The sequence below is a fragment of the Dendropsophus ebraccatus genome, chromosome 5 (assembly GCF_027789765.1).
Source record: "Dendropsophus ebraccatus isolate aDenEbr1 chromosome 5, aDenEbr1.pat, whole genome shotgun sequence".
In the NCBI taxonomy this organism is placed as follows: Eukaryota; Metazoa; Chordata; class Amphibia; order Anura; family Hylidae; genus Dendropsophus; species Dendropsophus ebraccatus.
This window is the reverse complement of record NC_091458.1, coordinates 1,776,310-1,800,164: the sequence shown is the minus strand read 5'-3', so window position 1 is coordinate 1,800,164 and position 23,855 is coordinate 1,776,310. Positions and strand designations below refer to the sequence as shown.

General features: G+C 49.0%; 1 protein-coding gene across 3 annotated transcripts in view; it reads right to left on the bottom strand.

Moving 5' to 3' along the window:
- The window catches only part of ARFIP2 (ARF interacting protein 2), a 103,032-nt gene that overhangs the window by 75,807 nt on the left and 3,370 nt on the right, over nt 1-23,855 (bottom strand). Inside the window, exon 1 of one of the 3 annotated variants that reach the window (XM_069969294.1) lies at nt 19,080-19,153. The exons of the other annotated variants lie outside the window; for them this stretch is intronic. The gene's annotated coding sequence lies outside the window, so the exon portion shown is untranslated. Of the gene's footprint in view, nt 1-19,079; nt 19,154-23,855 lie in introns of those variants that run through there. 3 annotated transcript variants of the gene reach the window in all.

Genomic DNA, 23,855 nt, shown 5'->3' with positions numbered 1-23,855 from the left:
TACCATACACACACACACACAATACTACCATACACACACACGATACTACCACAAACACACAATACTACCATACACACACACGATACTACCATACGCACACACGATACTACCATACGCACACACACACGATACCACCGTACACACACACACACACACAATACCACCATATACACACACACACACACACACAATACCACCGTACACACAGATACCACCATACACACACGATACCACCGTACACACACGATACCACCATACACACACGATACCACCATACACACACACAATACCACCATACACACACAATACCACCATACACACTACACACACAATACCACCATACACACACAATACCACCATACACACACAATACCACCATACACACACACGATACCACCATACACACACACGATACTACCATACACACATACACAATACCACCGTACACACACATGATACCACCATACACACACGATACCACCATACACACACACACACACACAATACCACCATACACACACACGATACCACCATACACACACACACGATACCACCATACATACACACACAATACCACCATACACACACACACACACACAATACCACCATACACACACACAATACCACCACACACACGATACCACCATACACACACACACACACACAATACCATCATAAACACACACACGATACTACCATACACACACACGATACCACTATACACACACACACAATACCACCACACACACACGATACCACCGTACACACACGATACCACCGTACACACACGATACCACCATAGACACACACACAATACCACCACACACACGATACTATCATACACACACGATACCATCATACACACACACGATACTACCATACACACACACACACACACACACACACACATGATACTACCATACACACAAACACACAATACCACCATACACACGTTCACGATACTACCATACACACACACGATACTACCATACACACATACACAATACCACCGTACACACACATGATACCACCATACACACACGATACCACCATACACACACACACACAATACCACCATACACACACACGATACCACCATACACACACAGACGATACCACCATACACACACAGACGATACCACCATAGACACACACACAATACCACCACACACACGATACTATCATACACACACGATACCATCATACACACACACGATACTACCATACACACACACACACACACACACACATGATACTACCATACACACAAACACACAATACCACCATACACACGTTCACGATACTACCATACACACACACGATACTACCATACACACATACACAATACCACCGTACACACACATGATACCACCATACACACACGATACCACCATACACACACACACACACACACACAATACCACCATACACACACACGATACCACCATACACACACACACGATACCACCATACATACACACACAATACCACCATACACACACACACACACACACACACAATACCACCATACACACACACAATACCACCACACACACGATACCACCATACACACACACACACACAATACCATCATAAACACACACACGATACTACCATACACACACACGATACCACTATACACACACACACACAATACCACCACACACACACAATACCACCGTACACACACGATACCACCATACACACACAATACCACCATACACACACAATACCACCATACACACACACGATACCACCACACACACACGATACTACCATACACACACACACACACGATACCACCGTACACACACATGATACCACCATACACACACGATACCACCATACACACACAGACGATACCACCATACACACACAGACGATACCACCATAGACACACACACAATACCACCACACACACGATACTATCATACACACACGATACCATCATACACACACACGATACTACCATACACACACACACACACACACACACATGATACTACCATACACACAAACACACAATACCACCATACACACGTTCACGATACTACCATACACACACACGATACTACCATACACACACACACACACACAATACTACCATACACACACACGATACTACCATACACACACACACACACAATACCACCACACACACACGATACCACCATACACACACACACACACACACAATACGATCATACACACACACACACACACACACACAGATAGTACCATACACACGATACTACCATACACACACACACAATACCACCACACACACACAATACCACCACACACACACACACACGATACCACCATACACACACACACAATACGATCATACACACACACACAATACCACCATACACACATTACTACCATACACACACACACACGATACCACCATACACACACACACACACACACACACACAATACGATCATACACACACACACAATACCACCATACACACATTACTACCATACACACACACGATACCACCATACACACACACACACACAATACCACCATATATATACACACACACACACACACACACACACGATACCACCATACACACACACACACACACACACAATACCACCATATATATACACACACACACACACACAATACCACCATACACACACACAATCAGGGCTGTGGAGTCGGAGTCGGAGCTAGTTTTGGCTGGAGTCGGAGCCTGAAAAAAATGCACCGACTCCAGCTTTAAAAAATCTTTAAAAAATTTAGAATTGAGTTTTGATACGAATTTTATAAAATTTGCTCATGAATATATATTATTAGCAACATTCTAATAGGACACTGGCCCTATTACATAAGGGTGGTCGGGAATATATCAGTAATAGGACACTGGCCCTATTACATAAGGGTGGTCGGGGAATATATCAGTAATAGGACACTGGCCCTATTACATAAGGGTGGTCGGGGGATATATCAGTAATAGGAGACTGACCCTATTACATAAGGGGGGTCGGGGAATATATCAGTAATAGGACACTGGCCCTATTACATAAGGGTGGTCGGGAATATATCAGTAATAGGACACTGGCCCTATTACATAAGGGTGGTCGGGGAATATATCAGTAATAGGACACTGGCCCTATTACATAAGGGTGGTCGGGGAATATATCAGTAATAGGACACTGGCCCTATTACATAAGGGTGGTCGGGGAATATATCAGTAATAGGACACTGGCCCTATTACATAAGGGTTGTCGGGGAATAGATCAGTAATACAGCACTGGCCCTATTACATAAGGGTGGTCGGGGGATATATCAGTAATAGGACACTGGCCCTATTACATAAGGGTGGTCGGGGAATATATCAGTAATAGTACACTGGCCCTATTACATAAGGGTGGTCGGGGAATATATATCAGTAATAGGACACTGGCCCTATTACATAAGGGTGGTCGGGAGATATATCAGTAATAGGACACTGGCCCTATTACATAAGGGTGGTCGGGGAATATATCAGTAATAGGACACTGGCCCTATTACATAAGGGTGGTCGGGGAATATATCAGTAATAGTACACTGGCCCTATTACATAAGGGTGGTCGGGGAATATATCAGTAATAGGACACTGGCACTATTATATAAGGGTGGTCGGGGAATATATCAGTAATAGGACACTGTCCCTATTACATAAGGGTGGTCGGGGAATATATCAGTAATAGGACACTGTCCCTATTACATAAGGGTGGTCGGGGAATATATCAGTAATAGGACACTGGCCCTATTACATAAGGGTGGTCGGGGAATATATCAGTAATAGGACACTGGCCCTATTACATAAGGGTGGTCGGGGAATATATCAGTAATAGGACACTGGCCCTATTACATAAGGGTGGTCGGGGGATATATCAGTAATAGGACACTGGCCCTATTACATAAGGGTGGTCGGGGAATATATCAGTAATAGGACACTGGCCCTATTACATAAGGGTGGTCGGGGGATATATCAGTAATAGGACACTGGCCCTATTACATAAGGGTGGTCGGGGGATATATCAGTAATAGGACACTGGGCCTACTACATAAGGGTGGTCGGGGGATATATCAGTAATAGGACACTGGCCCTATTACATAAGGGTGGTCGGGGGATATATCAGTAATAGGACACTGGCCCTATTACATAAGGGTGGTCGGGGAATAGATCAGTAATACAGCACTGGCCCTATTACATAAGGGTGGTCGGGGAATATATCAGTAATAGGACACTGGCCCTATTACATAAGGGTGGTCGGGGAATATATCAGTAATAGTACACTGGCCCTATTACATAAGGGTGGTCGGGGAATATATATCAGTAATAGGACACTGGCCCTATTACATAAGGGTGGTCGGGAGATATATCAGTAACAGGACACTGGCCCTATTACATAAGGGTGGTCGGGGAATATATCAGTAATAGGACACTGGCCCTATTACATAAGGGTGGTCGGGGGATATATCAGTAATAGTACACTGGCCCTATTACATAAGGGTGGTCGGGGGATATATCAGTAATAGGACACTGGCCCTATTACATAAGGGTGGTCGGGGAATATATCAGTAATAGGACACTGGCCCTATTACATAAGGGTGGTCGGGGAATATATCAGTAATAGGACACTGGCCCTATTACATAAGGGTGGTCGGGGAATATATCAGTAATAGGACACTGACCCTATTACATAAGGGTGGTCGGGGAATATATCAGTAATAGGACACTGGCCCTATTACATAAGGGTGGTCGGGGAATATATCAGTAATAGGACACTGGCCCTATTACATAAGGGTGGTCGGGGGATATATCAGTAATAGGACACTGGCCCTATTACATAAGGGTGGTCAGGGGATATATCAGTAATAGGACACTGGGCCTACTACATAAGGGTGGTCGGGGGATATATCAGTAATATGACACTGGCCCTATTACATAAGGGTGGTCGGGGGATATATCAGTAATAGGACACTGGCCCTATTACATAAGGGTGGTCGGGGAATATATCAGTAATAGGACACTGGCCCTATTACATAAGGCTGGTCGGGGAATATATCAGTAATAGGACACTGGCCCTATTACATAAGGGTGGTCGGGGAATATATCAGTAATAGGACACTGGCCCTATTACATAAGGGTGGTCGGGGGATATATCAGTAATAGGACACTGGGCCTATTACATAAGGGTGGTCGGGGGATATATCAGTAATAGGACACTGGCCCTATTACATAAGGGTGGTCGGGGGATATATCAGTAATAGGACACTGGCCCTATTACATAAGGGTGGTCGGGGGATATATCAGTAATAGGACACTGGCCCTATTACATAAGGGTGGTCGGGGGATATATCAGTAATAGGACACTGGCCCTATTACATAAGGGTGGTCGGGGAATATATCAGTAATAGGACACTGGCCCTATTACATAAGGGTGGTCGGGGAATATATCAGTAATAGGACACTGGCCCTATTACATAAGGGTGGTCGGAGGATATATCAGTAATAGGACACTGGCCCTATTACATAAGGGTGGTCGGGGGATATATCAGTAATAGGACACTGGCCCTATTACATAAGGGTGGTCGGGGAATATATCAGTAATAGGACACTGGCCCTATTACATAAGGGTGGTCGGGGAATATATCAGTAATAGGACACTGGCCCTATTACATAAGGGTGGTCGGGGAATATATCAGTAATAGGACACTGGCCCTATTACATAAGGGTGGTCGGGGAATATATCAGTAATAGGACACTGGCCCTATTACATAAGGGTGGTCGGAGGATATATCAGTAATAGGACACTGGCCCTATTACATAAGGGTGGTCGGGGGATATATCAGTAATAGGACACTGGCCCTATTACATAAGGGTGGTCGGGGAATATATCAGTAATAGGACACTGGCCCTATTACATAAGGGTGGTCGGGGAATATATCAGTAATAGGACACTGGCCCTATTACATAAGGGTGGTCGGGGAATATATCAGTAATAGGACACTGGCCCTATTACATAAGGGTGGTCGGAGGATATATCAGTAATAGGACACTGGCCCTATTACATAAGGGTGGTCGGGGGATATATCAGTAATAGGACACTGGCCCTATTACATAAGGGTGGTCGGGGAATATATCAGTAATAGGACACTGGCCCTATTACATAAGGGTGGTCGGGGAATATATCAGTAATAGGACACTGGCCCTATTACATAAGGGTGGTCGGGGAATATATCAGTAATAGGACACTGGCCCTATTACATAAGGGTGGTCGGGGAAAAGTTGTCGGTCACTATTTGGCAGTTTGTTTCTGAGCTGGAAGAGTCCATTGTGTGTGTGTGGGGGGGATCTGTGCTGGTCTCTTCCTGGATGCTGGATGACTGTATATGAGCAGCAGTGTAATATGGAGATATCCTGTGTAATCTAGAGGAGGAGAAGACATAAGTAGTGTAGCAGTAACCTCTGTCCTTAGTGTGGTGTTTTCTCTCTGGGAGAAGATTGTGTTTCTTTTTCAGTGTTCTATGGCTGCAGACGGCTGTGTGTGTGTGTGTGTGTGGTGTGTGTGTGTGTGTGTGTGTGGTGTGCTATGGCTGCAGCCGGCTGTGTGTGTATATGCTATGGCTGCAGCCGGCTGTGTGTGTGTGTGTGGTGTGCTATGGCTGCAGCAGGCTGTGTGTGTGGTGTGTGCATATGCTATGGCTGCAGCAGGCTGTGTGTGTGTGTGTGTGTGTGGTGTGTGCTATGGCTGCAGCAGGCTGTGTGTGTATATGCTATGGCAGCAGCCGTGTGTGTGTGTGTGTGTGGTGTGCTATGGCTGCAGCAGGCTGTGTGTGTGTGTGTGTGGTGTGCTATGGCTGCAGCAGGCTGTGTGTGTATATGCTATGGCTGCAGCCGGCTGTGTGTGTGTGTGTGGTGTGCTATGGCTCCAGCAGGCTGTGTGTGTGTGTGTGTGTGTGTGAGGTGTGTGTGCATATGCTATGGCTGCAGCAGGCTGTGTGTGTGTGTGTGTGTGTGTGTGTGGTGTGTGCTATGGCTGCAGCAGGCTGTGTGTGTGTGTGTGTGTGTGCGCGCTATGGCTGCAGCAGGCTGTGTGTGTGTGTGTGTTTGTGTGTGTGTGTGTGGTGTGCTATGGCTGCAGCAGGCTGTGTGTGTGTGTGTGTGGGGTGTGTGCTATGGCTGCAGCAGGCCGTGTGTGTGTGCCATGGCTGCAGCAGGCTGTGTGTGTGTGGGTGTGTGGTGTGTGCTATGGCTGCAGCAGGCTGTGTGTGTGTGCTATGGCTGCAGCAGGCTGTGTGTGCGTGTGCTATGGCTGCAGCAGGCTGTGTATGTGTGGTGTGTGCTATGGCTGCAGCAGGCTGTGTGTGTGTGTGTGCTATGGCTGCAGCAGGCTGTGTGTGTGTGTGTGTGCTATGGCTGCAACAGGCTGTGTGTGTATGCTATGGCTGAAGCAGGCTGTGTGTGCGTGCTATGGCTGCAGCAGGCTGTGTGTGTGTGTGCTATGGCTGCAGCAGGCTGTGTGTGTGTGCTATGGCTGCAGCAGGCTGTGTGTGTGTGTGTGTGTGCTATGGCTGCAGCAGGCTGTGTGTGTGTGTGTGTGTGTGTGTGTGTGCTATGGCTGCAGCAGGCTGTGTGTGTGTGGTGTGTGCTATGGCTGCAGCAGGCTGTGTGTGTGTGTGTGTGTGTGCTATGGCTGCAGCAGGCAGCAGGCTGTGTGTGTGTGTGTGGTGTGCTATGGCTCCAGCAGGCTGTGTGTGTGTGTGTGTGTGTGAGGTGTGTGTGCATATGCTATGGCTGCAGCAGGCTGTGTGTGTGTGTGTGTGTGTGTGTGTGTGTGTGTGGGGTGTGTGCTATGGCTGCAGCAGGCTGTGTATGTGTGTATGCTATGGCTGCAGCAGGCTGTGTATGTGTGGTGTGTGCCATGGCTGCAGCAGGCTGTGTGTGTGTGGGTGTGTGGTGTGTGCTATGGCTGCAGCAGGCTGTGTGTGTGTGCTATGGCTGCAGCAGGCCGTGTGTGCGTGCTATGGCTGCAGCAGGCTGTGTGTGCGTGTGCTATGGCTGCAGCAGGCTGTGTATGTGTGGTGTGTGCTATGGCTGCAGCAGGCTGTGTGTGTGTGCGCTATGGCTGCAGCAGGCTGTGTGTGTGTGTGTGTGCTATGGCTGCAACAGGCTGTGTGTGTATGCTATGGCTGAAGCAGGCTGTGTGTGCGTGCTATGGCTGCAGCAGGCTGTGTGTGTGTGTGCTATGGCTGCAGCAGGCTGTGTGTGTGTGCTATGGCTGCAGCAGGCTGTGTGTGTGTGTGTGTGTGCTATGGCTGCAGCAGGCTGTGTGTGTGTGTGTGTGCTATGGCTGCAGCAGGCTGTGTGTGTGTGGTGTGTGCTATGGCTGCAGCAGGCTGTGTGTGTGTGTGCTATGGCTGCAGCAGGCAGCAGGCTGTGTGTGTGTGTGTGTGTGTGGTGTGCTATGGCTCCAGCAGGCTGTGTGTGTGTGTGTGTGTGTGTGTGTGAGGTGTGTGTGCATATGCTATGGCTGCAGCAGGCTGTGTGTGTGTGTGTGTGTGTGTGTGTGGGGTGTGTGCTATGGCTGCAGCAGGCCATGTGTGTATGCTATGGCTGCAGCAGGCTGTGTATGTGTGGTGTGTGCCATGGCTGCAGCAGGCTGTGTGTGTGTGGGTGTGTGGTGTGTGCTATGGCTGCAGCAGGCTGTGTGTGTGTGCTATGGCGGCAGCAGGCCGTGTGTGCGTGCTATGGCTGCAGCAGGCTGTGTGTGCGTGTGCTATGGCTGCAGCAGGCTGTGTATGTGTGGTGTGTGCTATGGCTGCAGCAGGCTGTGTGTGTGTGCGCTATGGCTGCAGCAGGCTGTGTGTGTGTGTGTGTGTGTGTGTGTGCTATGGCTGCAGCAAGCTGTGTGTGTGTGTGCTATGGCTGCAGCAGGCTGTGTGTGTGTGTGTGTGTGCTATGGCTGCAGCAGGCTGTGTGTGCGTGCTATGGCTGCAGCAGGCTGTGTGTGTGTGCTATGGCTGCAGCAGGCTGTGTGTGTGTGCTATGGCTGCAGCAGGCTGTGTGTGTGTGTGTGCTATGGCTGCAGCAGGCTGTGTGTGCGTGCTATGGCTGCAGCAGGCTGTGTGTGTGTGCTATGGCTGCAGCAGGCTGTGTGTGTGTGCTATGGCTGCAGCAGGCTGTGTGTGTGTGTGCTATGGCTGCAGCAGGCTGTGTGTGTGTGCGCTATGGCTGCAGCAGGCTGTGTGTGTGTGTGTGCTATGGCTGCAGCAGGCTGTGTGTGTGTGTGTGCTATGGCTGCAGCAGGCTGTGTGTGTGTGTGTGGTGTGCTATGGCTGCAGCAGGCTGTGTGTGTATATGCTATGGCTGCAGCCGGCTGTGTGTGTGTGTGTGGTGTGCTATGGCTCCAGCAGGCTGTGTGTGTGTGTGTGTGTGTGTGTGTGTGAGGTGTGTGTGCATATGCTATGGCTGCAGCAGGCTGTGTGTGTGTGTGTGTGTGTGTGTGTGTGTGTGTGGTGTGTGCTATTGCTGCAGCAGGCTGTGTGTGTATATGCTATGGCTGCAGCAGGCTGTGTGTGTGTGTGTGTGCGCTATGGCTGCAGCAGGCTGTGTGTGTGTGTGTGTGCTATGGCTGCAACAGGCTGTGTGTGTATGCTATGGCTGAAGCAGGCTGTGTGTGCGTGCTATGGCTGCAGCAGGCTGTGTGTGTGTGTGCTATGGCTGCAGCAGGCTGTGTGTGTGTGCTATGGCTGCAGCAGGCTGTGTGTGTGTGTGTGTGTGCTATGGCTGCAGCAGGCTGTGTGTGTGTGTGTGTGCTATGGCTGCAGCAGGCTGTGTGTGTGTGGTGTGTGCTATGGCTGCAGCAGGCTGTGTGTGTGTGTGCTATGGCTGCAGCAGGCAGCAGGCTGTGTGTGTGTGTGTGTGGTGTGCTATGGCTCCAGCAGGCTGTGTGTGTGTGTGTGTGTGTGTGTGTGTGTGGGGTGTGTGTGCATATGCTATGGCTGCAGCAGGCTGTGTGTGTGTGTGTGTGTGTGTGTGTGGGGTGTGTGCTATGGCTGCAGCAGGCCATGTGTGTATGCTATGGCTGCAGCAGGCTGTGTATGTGTGGTGTGTGCCATGGCTGCAGCAGGCTGTGTGTGTGTGGGTGTGTGGTGTGTGCTATGGCTGCAGCAGGCTGTGTGTGTGTGTGCTATGGCTGCAGAAGGCCGTGTGTGCGTGCTATGGCTGCAGCAGGCTGTGTGTGCGTGTGCTATGGCTGCAGCAGGCTGTGTATGTGTGGTGTGTGCTATGGCTGCAGCAGGCTGTGTGTGTGTGCGCTATGGCTGCAGCAGGCTGTGTGTGTGTGTGTGTGTGTGTGTGTGTGTGTGCTATGGCTGCAGCAAGCTGTGTGTGTGTGCTATGGCTGCAGCAGGCTATGTGTGTGTGTGTGTGTGTGCTATGGCTGCAGCAGGCTGTGTGTGCGTGCTATGGCTGCAGCAGGCTGTGTGTGTGTGCTATGGCTGCAGCAGGCTGTGTGTGTGTGCTATGGCTGCAGCAGGCTGTGTGTGTGTGTGCTATGGCTGCAGCAGGCTGTGTGTGTGTGCGCTATGGCTGCAGCAGGCTGTGTGTGTGTGTGTGCTATGGCTGCAGCAGGCTGTGTGTGTGTGTGTGTGCTATGGCTGCAGCAGGCTGTGTGTGTGTGTGTGGTGTGCTATGGCTGCAGCAGGCTGTGTGTGTATATGCTATGGCTGCAGCCGGCTGTGTGTGTGTGTGGTGTGCTATGGCTCCAGCAGGCTGTGTGTGTGTGTGTGTGTGTGTGTGTGAGGTGTGTGTGCATATGCTATGGCTGCAGCAGGCTGTGTGTGTGTGTGTGTGTGTGTGTGTGTGTGTGGTGTGTGCTATTGCTGCAGCAGGCTGTGTGTGTATATGCTATGGCTGCAGCAGGCTGTGTGTGTGTGTGTGTGCGCTATGGCTGCAGCAGGCTGTGTGTGAGTGTGTGTTTGTGTGTGTGTGTGGTGTGCTATGGCTGCAGCAGGCTGTGTTTGTGTGGGTGTGTGGTGTGTGCTATGGCTGCAGCAGGCTGTGTGTGTGTGCTATGGCTGCAGCAGGCCGTGTGTGCGTGCTATGGCTGCAGCAGGCTGTGTGTGCGTGTGCTATGGCTGCAGCAGGCTGTGTATGTGTGGTGTGTGCTATGGCTGCAGCAGGCTGTGTGTGTGTGTGTGTGCTATGGCTGCAGCAGGCTGTGTGTGTGTGTGTGTGTGCTATGGCTGCAACAAGGCTGTGTGTGTATGCTATGGCTGCAGCAGGCTGTGTGTGCGTGCTATGGCTGCAGCAGGCTGTGTGTGTGTGTGTGGTGTGTGCTTTGGCTGCAGCAGGCTGTGCGTGTGTGTGCTATGGCTGCAGCAGGCTGTGTGTGCGTGCTATGGCTGCAGCAGGCTGTGTGTGTGTGGTGTGTGCTATGGCTGCAACAAGGCTGTGTGTGTATGCTATGGCTGCAGCAGGCTGTGTGTGCGTGCTATGGCTGCAGCAGGCTGTGTGTGCGTGCTATGGCTGCAGCAGGCTGTGTGTGTGTGTGCTATGGCTGCAGCAGGCTGTGTGTGTGTGTGCTATGGCTGCAGCAGGCTGTGTGTGTGTGCGCTATGGCTGCAGCAGGCTGTGTGTGTGTGTGCTATGGCTGCAGCAGGCTGTGTGTGTGTGTGTGCTATGGCTGCAGCAGGCTGTGTGTGTGTGTGCGTGCTATGGCTGCAGCAGGCTGTGTGTGTGTGTGTGTGTGTGTGTGTGTGTGTGTGCTATGGCTGCAGCAGGCTGTGTGTGTATGCTATGGCTGCAGCAGGCTGTGTATGTGTGGTGTGTGCTATGGCTGCAGCAGGCTGTGTGTGTGTGTGTGCTATGGCTGCAGCAGGCTGTGTGTGTGTGTGTGTGTGTGTGTGTGCTATGGCTGCAGCAGGCTGTGTGTGTATGCTATGGCTGCAGCAGGCTGTGTATGTGTGGTGTGTGCTATGGCTGCAGCAGGCTGTGTGTGTGTGTGCTATGGCTGCAGCAGGCTGTGTGTGTATGCTATGGCTGCAGCAGGCTGTGTATGTGTGGTGTGTTCTATGGCTGCAGCAGGCTGTGTGTGTGTGTGTGTGTGTGTGCGTGCTATGGCTGCAGCAGGCTGTGTGTGTATGCTATGGCTGCAGCAGGCTGTGTATGTGTGGGGTGTACTATGGCTGCAGCAGGCTGTGTGTGTATGCTATGGCTGCAGCAGGCTGTGTATGTGTGGGGTGTGCTATGGCTGCAGCAGGCTGTGTGTGTTTGTGTGTATGCTATGGCTGCAGCAGGCTGTGTATGTGTGGGGTGTGCTATGGCTGCAGCAGGCTGTGTGTGTGTGTGTGTGTGTGTGTGTTTGTGTGTGTGTGTGGTGTGTGCCATGGCTGCAGCAGGCTGTGTGTGTGTGTGTGCTATTGCTTGCCCCCACAGTGACCCTCAACATCACTATGTGTGACCCCTGTATATCACTATGTGTGACCCCTGTATATCACTATGGCTGACCTCTATATTACAGGGATCGGGCAGTGTTAGTGTTTCTGTGGTGAATATTTAGTCAGAAACATAGAAAATGTCAGCAGGAAAAGCCCCCCTGCTCCATCTAGTCTAGTTATGAGTAGTTCAGGACATGGAGGCTGGAGACTGGCTGCACCCACTGCACACACAGGAGAAGCTGCTGTATGTACAGTATATATTCCCTCAGATCATGTAGGACATTAGGGAGAAGCTGCTGAGCCGGTGTGATAGATATCTCCCCTGGTATATGACCGGCCATTTATTAAGGAGCAGGAGGCGAGTTTGAGTCGGAGCTGCGGCTTACTGACCCCACAGCCCTGGACACAATACCACCATACACACACACACACGATAGAACACATGGCTATATCCCCGTGGTATGCACAAGTCACTACACACACACACACACACACACACAGGACTCCCTGTACAGATATTATACACACACACACACAGGACTCCCTGTACAGATATTATACACACACACACACAGGACTCCCTGTACAGATATTACACACACACACACACACACACAGGACTCCCTGTACAGATATTATACACACACACAGGACTCCCTGCACAGATATTATACACACACACAGTACTCCCTACACAGATATTATACACACACACACAGGACTCCCTGCACAGATATTATACACACACACAGGACTCCCTGTACAGATATTATACACACACACACACACACACACACACACACACACACACAGGACTCCCTGTACAGATATTATACACACACACACAGGACTCCCTGTACAGATATTATACACACACACACAGAACTCCCTGTACAGATATTATACACACACACACACACACACACACACACACAGGACTCCCTGTACAGATATTATACACACACACACAGGACTCCCTGTACAGATATTACACACACACACACACACACACACACACACACACAGGACTCCCTGTACAGATATTATACACACACACAGGACTCCCTGCACAGATATTATACACACACACACACACACACACACACACAGGACTCCCTGCACAGATATTATACACACACACACAGGACTCCCTGTACAGATATTATATACACACACACACAGGACTCCCTGCACAGATATTATACACACACACACACACACACACACACACACAGAACTCCCTGCACAGATATTATACACACACACACACACACACACACACAGGACTCCCTGTACAGATATTATACACACACACACACACACACACACACACACACACACACACACACAGGACTCCCTGTACAGATATTATACACACACACACACACACACACAGAACTCCCTGCACAGATATTATACACACACACACAGGACTCCCTGCACAGATATTATACACACACACACAGGACTCCCTGTACAGATATTATACACACACACACACACACAGGACTCCCTGTACAGATATTATACACACACACACACACACACACACACACACAGGACTCCCTGCACAGATATTATACACACACACACACACACACACACACAGGACTCCCTGTACAGATATTATACACACACACACACACACACACACACAGGACTCCCTGTACAGATATTATACACACACACACACACACACACACAGAACTCCCTGCACAGATATTATACACACACACACACACACACAGGACTCCCTGTACAGATATTATACACACACACACACACACAGGACTCCCTGTACAGATATTATACACACACACACACAGGACTCCCTGCACAGATATTATACACACACACAGGACTCCCTGCACAGATATTATACACACACACACACACACACACACAGAACTCCCTGCACAGATATTATACACACACACACACACAGGACTCCCTGTACAGATATTATACACACACACACACACAGGACTCCCTGCACAGATATTATACACACACACACACGACTCCCTGCACAGATATTATACACACACACACAGAACTCCCTGTACAGATATTACACACACACACACACACACACACACACAGGACTCCCTGTACAGATATTATACACACACACACAGGACTCCCTGCACAGATATTACACACACACAGGACTCCCTGTACAGATATTATACACACACACACAGGACTCCCTGTACAGATATTATATACACACACACACAGGACTACCTGCACAGATATTATACACACACACACACAGGACTCCCTGCACAGATATTATACACACACACACACAGAACTCCCTGTACATATATTATATACACACACACAGGACTCCCTGTACAGATATTACACACACACACACACACACACAGGACTCCCTGTACAGATATTATACACACACACAGGACTCCCTGCACAGATATTATACACACACACAGGACTCCCTGTACAGATATTATACACACACACACAGGACTCCCTGCACAGATATTATACACACACACAGAACTCCCTGTACAGATATTATACACACACACACACACACACACACACACACACACAGGACTCCCTGTACAGATATTATACAGACACACACACACACACACACACAGAACTCCCTACACAGATATTATACACACACACACAGGACTCCCTGCACAGATATTATACACACACACACACACACACACACAGGACTCCCTGTACAGATATTATACACACACACACAGGACTCCCTGCACAGATATTATACACACACACACAGGACTCCCTGTACAGATAGTATACACACACACACACACAGGACTCCCTGTACAGATATTATACACACACACACAGGACTCCCTGCACAGATAGTATACACACACACACAGGACTCCCTGTACAGATATTATACACACACACACAGGACTCCCTGCACAGATATTATACACACACACAGGACTCCCTGCACAGATATTACACACACACACACAGAACTCCCTGCACAGATATTATACACACACACACACACACACAGGACTCCCTGTACAGATATTATACACACACACACAGGACTCCCTGCACAGATATTATACACACACACACACACACACACACACACACACACACACACAGAACTCCCTGTACAGATATTACACACACACACACACAGGACTCCCTGCACAGATATTATACACACACACACACACACAGAACTCCCTGTACAGATATTATACACACACACACAGGACTCCCTGCACAGATATTATACACACACACACACACACACACACACACACAGGACTCCCTGTACAGATATTATACACACACACACAGAACTCCCTGCACAGATATTATACACACACACACACACACACACAGAACTCCCTGTACAGATATTATACACACACACACACACACACACACACACAGGACTCCCTGCACAGATATTATACACATACACAGAACTCCCTGCACACATATTATACACACACACACACACAGAACTCCCTGCACAGATATTATACACACACACAGAACTCCCTGCACAGATATTATACACACACACACACACACACACACACACACAGAACTCCCTGTACAGATATTACACACACACACACAGAACTCCCTGCACAGATATTATACACACACACACACACACACACACAGAACTCCCTGTACAGATATTATACACACACACACAGGACTCCCTGCACAGATATTATACACACACACACACAGGACTCCCTGTACAGATATTACACACACACACACACACACAGGACTCCCTGTACAGATATTATACACACACACAGGACTCCCTGCACAGATATTATACACACACACAGAACTCCCTGTACAGATATTATACACACACACACACACACAGGACTCCCTGCACAGATATTATACACACACACACACACACACACAGAACTCCCTGCACAGATATTATACACACACACACAGGACTCCCTGTACAGATATTATACACACACACACACACACACACACACACAGGACTCCCTGTACAGATATTATACACACACACACACACACACACACACACAGAACTCCCTACACAGATATTATACACACACACACACAGGACTCCCTGCACAGATATTATACACACACACACACACAGGACTCCCTGTACAGATATTATACACACACACACAGGACTCCCTGCACAGATAGTATACACACACACACACAGGACTCCCTGTACAGATATTATACACACACACACAGGACTCCCTGCACAGATAGTATACACACACACACAGGACTCCCTGTACAGATATTATACACACACACACAGGACTCCCTGCACAGATAGTATACACACACACACAGGACTCCCTGTACAGATATTATACACACACACACACAGGACTCCCTGCACAGATATTATACACACACACAGGACTCCCTGCACAGATATTACACACACACACACACACAGAACTCCCTGCACAGATATTATACACACACACACACACACACACACACACAGGACTCCCTGTACAGATATTACACACACACACACACACACACAGGACTCCCTGTACAGATATTATACACACACACACAGGACTCCCTGCACAGATATTATACACACACACACACACACACACACACACACACAGAACTCCCTGTACAGATATTACACACACACACACACACACACAGGACTCCCTGCACAGATATTACACACACACACACAGAACTCCCTGTACAGATATTACACACACACACACACACACAGAACTCCCTGTACAGATATTATACACACACACACACACACACACACACAGGACTCCCTGCACAGATATTATACACACACACACACACACAGGACTCCCTGTACAGATATTATACACACACACACAGAACTCCCTGCACAGATATTATACACACACACACACACAGAACTCCCTGTACAGATATTATACACACACACACACACACACACACACACACACACACACACACACACACAGGACTCCCTGCACAGATATTATACACATACACAGAACTCCCTGCACACATATTATACACACACACACAGAACTCCCTGCACAGATATTATACACACACACAGAACTCCCTGCACAGATATTATACACACACACACACACACACACAGAACTCCCTGTACAGATATTACACACACACACACACACACACACAGGACTCCCTGCACAGATATTACACACACACACACACAGAACTCCCTGCACAGATATTATACACACACACACAGGACTCCCTGCACAGATATTATACACACACACAGAACTCCCTGTACAGATATTACACACACACACACACACACACACAGAACTCCCTGTACAGATATTATACACACACACACACACAGGACTCCCTGCACAGATATTATACACACACACACACACAGGACTCCCTGCACAGATATTATACACACACACACACAGAACTCCCTGTACAGATATTATACACACACACACACACACAGGACTCCCTGCACAGATATTATACACACACACACACACACACACACACACAGGACTCCCTGTACAGATATTATACACACACACACACAGGACTCCCTGCACAGATATTATACACACACACACAGAACTCCCTGTACAGATATTACACACACACACACACAGGACTCCCTGCACATATTATAGATATATACATATACACACACACAGAACTCCCTGTACAGATATTACACACACACACAGAACTCCCTGTACAGATATTATACACAGACACACACACACACAGGACTCCCTGCACAGATATTATACACACACACACAGAACTCCCTGTACAGATATTACACACACACACAGAACTCCCTGTACAGATATTATACACACACACAGGACTCCCTGCACAGATATTATACACACACACACAGAACTCCCTGTACAGATATTATACACACACACACACACACACACACACACACACACACACAGGACTCCCTGTACAGATATTATACACACACACACACAGAACTCCCTGCACAGATATTATACACACACACACACACACACAGAACTCCCTGTACAGATATTATACACACACACACACACAGGACTCCCTGCACAGATATTATACACACACACACACACACAGGACTCCCTACACAGATATTACACACACACACACACAGGATTCCCTGCACATATTATAGATATATACATATACACACACACAGGACTCCCTGCACAGATATTATACACACACACACACACACACACACACAGGACTCCCTGCACAGATTATAGATATATACATATACACACACACACACACACACAGGACTCCCTGCACAGATATTACACACACACACACAGGACTCCCTGTACAGATATTACACACACACACACACACACACACGCAGGACTCCCTGCACAGATTATAGATATATACATATACACACACACACAGGACTCCCTGCACAGATATTATACACACACACACACACGACTCCCTGCACAGATATTATACACACACACACACACAGGACTCCCTGCACAGATATTATACACACACACACACACACACACACGACTCCCTACACAGATATTATACACACACACACATCACGTTACCTGTAGCAGTCATGTCAGCTCGTTGTGTCACTTGCACGAGTTGTACACAGTCAGCACTCAGAGACCCACCTACCCTACCTGCCCACTCCCAAACCCCACCCACCCTACCTGCCCACTCCCAAACCCCACCCACCCTACCTGCCCACTCCCAAACCCCACCCACCCTACCTGCCCACTCCCAAACCCCACCCACCCTACCTTCCTTGCCTGGGAATCAATTCATTCTGTGTGTGCGATATGTTGATTCCACTGACTATTCAATCTGCTGCCCTCTCACTATAGGAGGTCTCCAGTATACAGATCAGACCCGTGACTGTTAGGAGAGTATACGGAGATGGGCGAGGAGTATACAGAGATGGGCGAGGAGTATACAGAGATGGGCGAGGAGTATACAGAGATGGGCGAGGAGTATACAGAGATGGGTGAGGAGAGCGTACAGAGACCGGCGAGGAGAGCGTACAGAGACCGGCGAGGAGAGCGTACAGAGACCGGCGAGGAGAGCGTACAGAAAAACATGGCCAGTCAGATGGATCCAGATCTCTGTGAGGAAACATGGCCAGTCAGATGGATCCAGATCTCTGTGGAGAAACATGGCCGGTCAGATGGATCCAGATCTGTACAGAGAAACATGGCCGGTCAGATGGATCCAGATCTGTACAGAGAAACATGGCCGGTCAGATGGATCCAGATCTGTACAGAGAAACATGGCCGGTCAGATGGATCCAGATCTCTGTGAGGAAACATGGCCAGTCAGATGGATCCAGATCTCTGTGGAGAAACATGGCCGGTCAGATGGATCCAGATCTGTACAGAGAAACATGGCCGGTCAGATGGATCCAGATCTGTACAGAGAAACATGGCCGGTCAGATGGATCCAGATCTGTACAGAGAAACATGGCCGGTCAGATGGATCCAGATCTGTACAGAGAAACATGGCCGGTCAGATGGATCCAGATCTCTGTGGAGAAACATGGCCGGTCAGATGGATCCAGATCTCTGTGGAGAAACATGGCCGGTCAGATGGATCCAGATCTCTGTGGAGAAACATGGCCGGTCAGATGGATCCAGATCTTTGTGAGGAAACATGGCCGGTCAGATGGATCCAGATCTGTACGGAGAAACATGACAGGTCAGATGGATCCAGATCTGTACAGAGAAACATGACCGGTCAGATGGATCCAGATCTGTACGGAGAAACATGACCGGTCAGATGGATCCAGATCTTTGTGAGGAAACATGGCCAGTCAGATGGCTCCAGATCTCTGTGAGGAAACATGGCCGGTCAGATGGATCCAGATCTCTGTGGAGAAACATGGCCGGTCAGATGGATCCAGATCTTTGTGAGGAAACATGGCCGGTCAGATGGATCCAGATCTCTGTGAGGAAACATGGCCGGTCAGATGGATCCAGATCTTTGTGAGGAAACATGGCCGGTCAGATGGATCCAGATCTTTGTGAGGAAACATGGCCAGTCAGATGGCTCCAGATCTCTGTGAGGAAACATGGCCGGTCAGATGGATCCAGATCTCTGTGGAGAAACATGGCCGGTCAGATGGATCCAGATCTTTGTGAGGAAACATGGCCGGTCAGATGGATCCAGATCTGTACAGAGAAACATGGCCGGTCAGATGGATCCAGATCTGTACAGAGAAACATGACCGTTCAGATGGATCCAGATCTCTGTGAGGAAACATGGGCAGTCAGATGGTTCCAGATCTCTGTGAGGAAACATGGCCGGTCAGATGGATCCAGATCTGTACAGAGAAACATGACCGGTCAGATGGATCCAGATCTTTGTGAGGAAACATGGCCGGTCAGATGGCTCCAGATCTCTGCGAGGAAACATGGCCGGTCAGATGGATCCAGATCTGTACAGAGAAACATGACCGGTCAGATGGATCCAGATCTTTGTGAGGAAACATGGCCGGTCAGATGGCTTCAGATCTCTGTGAGGAAACATGGCCGGTCAGATGGATCCAGATCTCTGTGAGGAAACATGGCCGGTCAGATGGATCCAGATCTCTGTGAGGAAACATGGCCGGTCAGATGGATCCAGATCTGTACGGAGAAACATGACCGGTCAGATGGATCCAGATCTTTGTGAGGAAACATGGCCTGCCAGATGGCTCCAGATCTCTGTGAGGAAACATGGCCGGTCAGATGGATCCAGATCTTTGTGAGGAAACATGGCCGGTCAGATGGATCCAGATCTGTACAGAGAAACATGACCGGTCAGATGGATCCAGATCTTTGTGAGGAAACATGGCCAGTCAGATGGATCCAGATCTCTGTGAGGAAACATGGCCTGTCAGATGGATCAAGATCTCTGTGAGGAAACATGGGCAGTCAAATGGCTCCAGATCTCTGTGAGGAAACATGGCCGGTCAGATGGCTCCAGATCTCTGTGAGGAAACATGGCCGGTCAGATGACTCCAGATCTCTGTGAGGAAACATGGCCGGTCAGATGGATCCAGATCTCTGTGAGGAAACATGGCCGGTCAGATGGATCCAGATCTCTGTGAGGAAACATGGCAGGTCAGATGGATCCAGATCTCTGTGAGGAAACATGGCCAGTCAGATGGATCCAGATCTCTGTGAGGAAACATGGCCAGTCAGATGGATCCAGATCTCTGTGAGGAAACATGGCCAGTCAGATGGCTCTAGATGTTCGGACTTATAACAACTGTAGCTGTAACCTATCAGCTTGGAGCACGCACAGATTTCAGTCAGGGCTCAATGCTGGAGAAATAAAAATGTGACAATATAAAGGAATAAAAGCTTTTGGGCAATACAGCCCACACTGGCCCGCTAACAGCAATGGTGGTCAGCCCAAATGTCAGGGATTGTGCTCAGCTGAACAGATTATTGCCCCTTGTAGGATCCAGTCATCAGCAGAAAACACGGATCCACCAGATGATCACTGCGTAGGTGTATAACCCCACCAGCCTGCCGCACATCCCCCTAATACACAGCAGGAACTCTCCAGCCCCCTCTGCTGGACTGCTGCTTGTACTCCACAACGGGCCACAATCTACAAGAAATCAGAGATTATACAACTAGACAGCAAAGGAGCAGGAGACAGACAGGGTGCCAAGAGAACATAGAGAAGATAGCAGTCAGGAGTGGTAGGTGAAAGGCACAGCCATTGCTGTCATTGGTTGCAGAAAAGTTTGTAAATACCTGATCCTCTACTGGTACAATCACACTGTTATACTTCAGCCTGTGTCCAGGTGACAGTATGTATCCTGTAGGTGTCAGGAATCCCTGATCTTCTGCTGGTACCATCACACTGTTATACTTCAGCCTGTGTCTGGGGGGCAGTGTATATCCTGTAGGTGCGGGGAATCACTGATCCTCTGCTGGTACCATCACACTGTTATACTTCAGCCTGTGTCCAGGTGACAGTATGTATCCTGTAGGTGTCAGGAATCCCTGATCTTCTGCTGGTACCATCACACTGTTATACTTCAGCCTGTGTCTGGGGGGCAGTGTATATCCTGTAGGTGCGGGGAATCACTGATCCTCTGCTGGTACCATCACACTGTTATACTTCAGCCTGTGTCTGGGGGGCAGTGTATATCCTGTAGGTGCGGGGAATCACTGATCCTCTGCTGGTACCATCACACTGTTATACTTCAGCCTGTGTCTGGGGGGCAGTGTATATCCTGTAGGTGCGGGGAATCACTGATCCTCTGCTGGTACCATCACACTGTTATACTTCAGCCTGTGTCTGGGGGGCAGTGTATATCCTGTAGGTGCGGGGAATCACTGATCCTCTGCTGGTACCATCACACTGTTATCCTTCAGCCTGTGTCCGGGGGGCAGTGTATATCCTGTAGGTGCGGGGAATCACTGATCTTCTGCTGGTACCATCACACTGTTATCCTTCAGCCTGTGTCCAGGTGACAGTATGTATCCTATAGGTGTCAGGAATCCCTGATCTTCTGCTGGTACCATCACACTGTTATCCTTCAGCCTGTGTCCAGGTGACAGTATGTATCCTGTAGGTGTCAGGAATCCCTGATCTTCTGCTGGTACCATCACACGGTTATACTTCAGCCTGTGTCTGGGGGGCAGTGTATATCCTGTAGGTGCGGGGAATCACTGATCCTCTGCTGGTACCATCACACTGTTATACTTCAGCCTGTGTCTGGGGTCAGTATATATCCTGTAGGTGCGGGGAATCACGGATCCTCTGCTGGTACCATCACACTGTTATCCTTCAGCCTGTGTCCAGGGGGCAGTGTATATCCTGTAGGTGTCAGGAATCCCTGATCTTCTGCTGGTACCATCACACTGTTATCCTTCAGCCTGTGTCCAGGTGACAGTATGTATCCTATAGGTGTCAGGAATCCCTGATCTTCTGCTGGTACCATCACACTGTTATCCTTCAGCCTGTGTCCAGGTGACAGTATGTATCCTATAGGTGTCAGGAATCCCTGATCTTCTGCTGGTACCATCATACTGTTATACCTCAGCCTGTGTCCAGGTGACAGTATGTATCCTATAGGTGTCAGGAATCCCTGATCTTCTGCTGGTACCATCATACTGTTATACCTCAGCCTGTGTCTGGGGGGCAGTGTATATCCTGTAGGTGCGGGGAATCACTGATCTTCTGCTGGTACCATCACACTGTTATCCTTCAGCCTGTGTCCAGGTGACAGTATGTATCCTATAGGTGTCAGGAATCCCTGATCTTCTGCTGGTACCATCACACGGTTATCCTTCAGCCTGTGTCCAGGTGACAGTGTATATCCTGTAGGTGCGGGATCACCA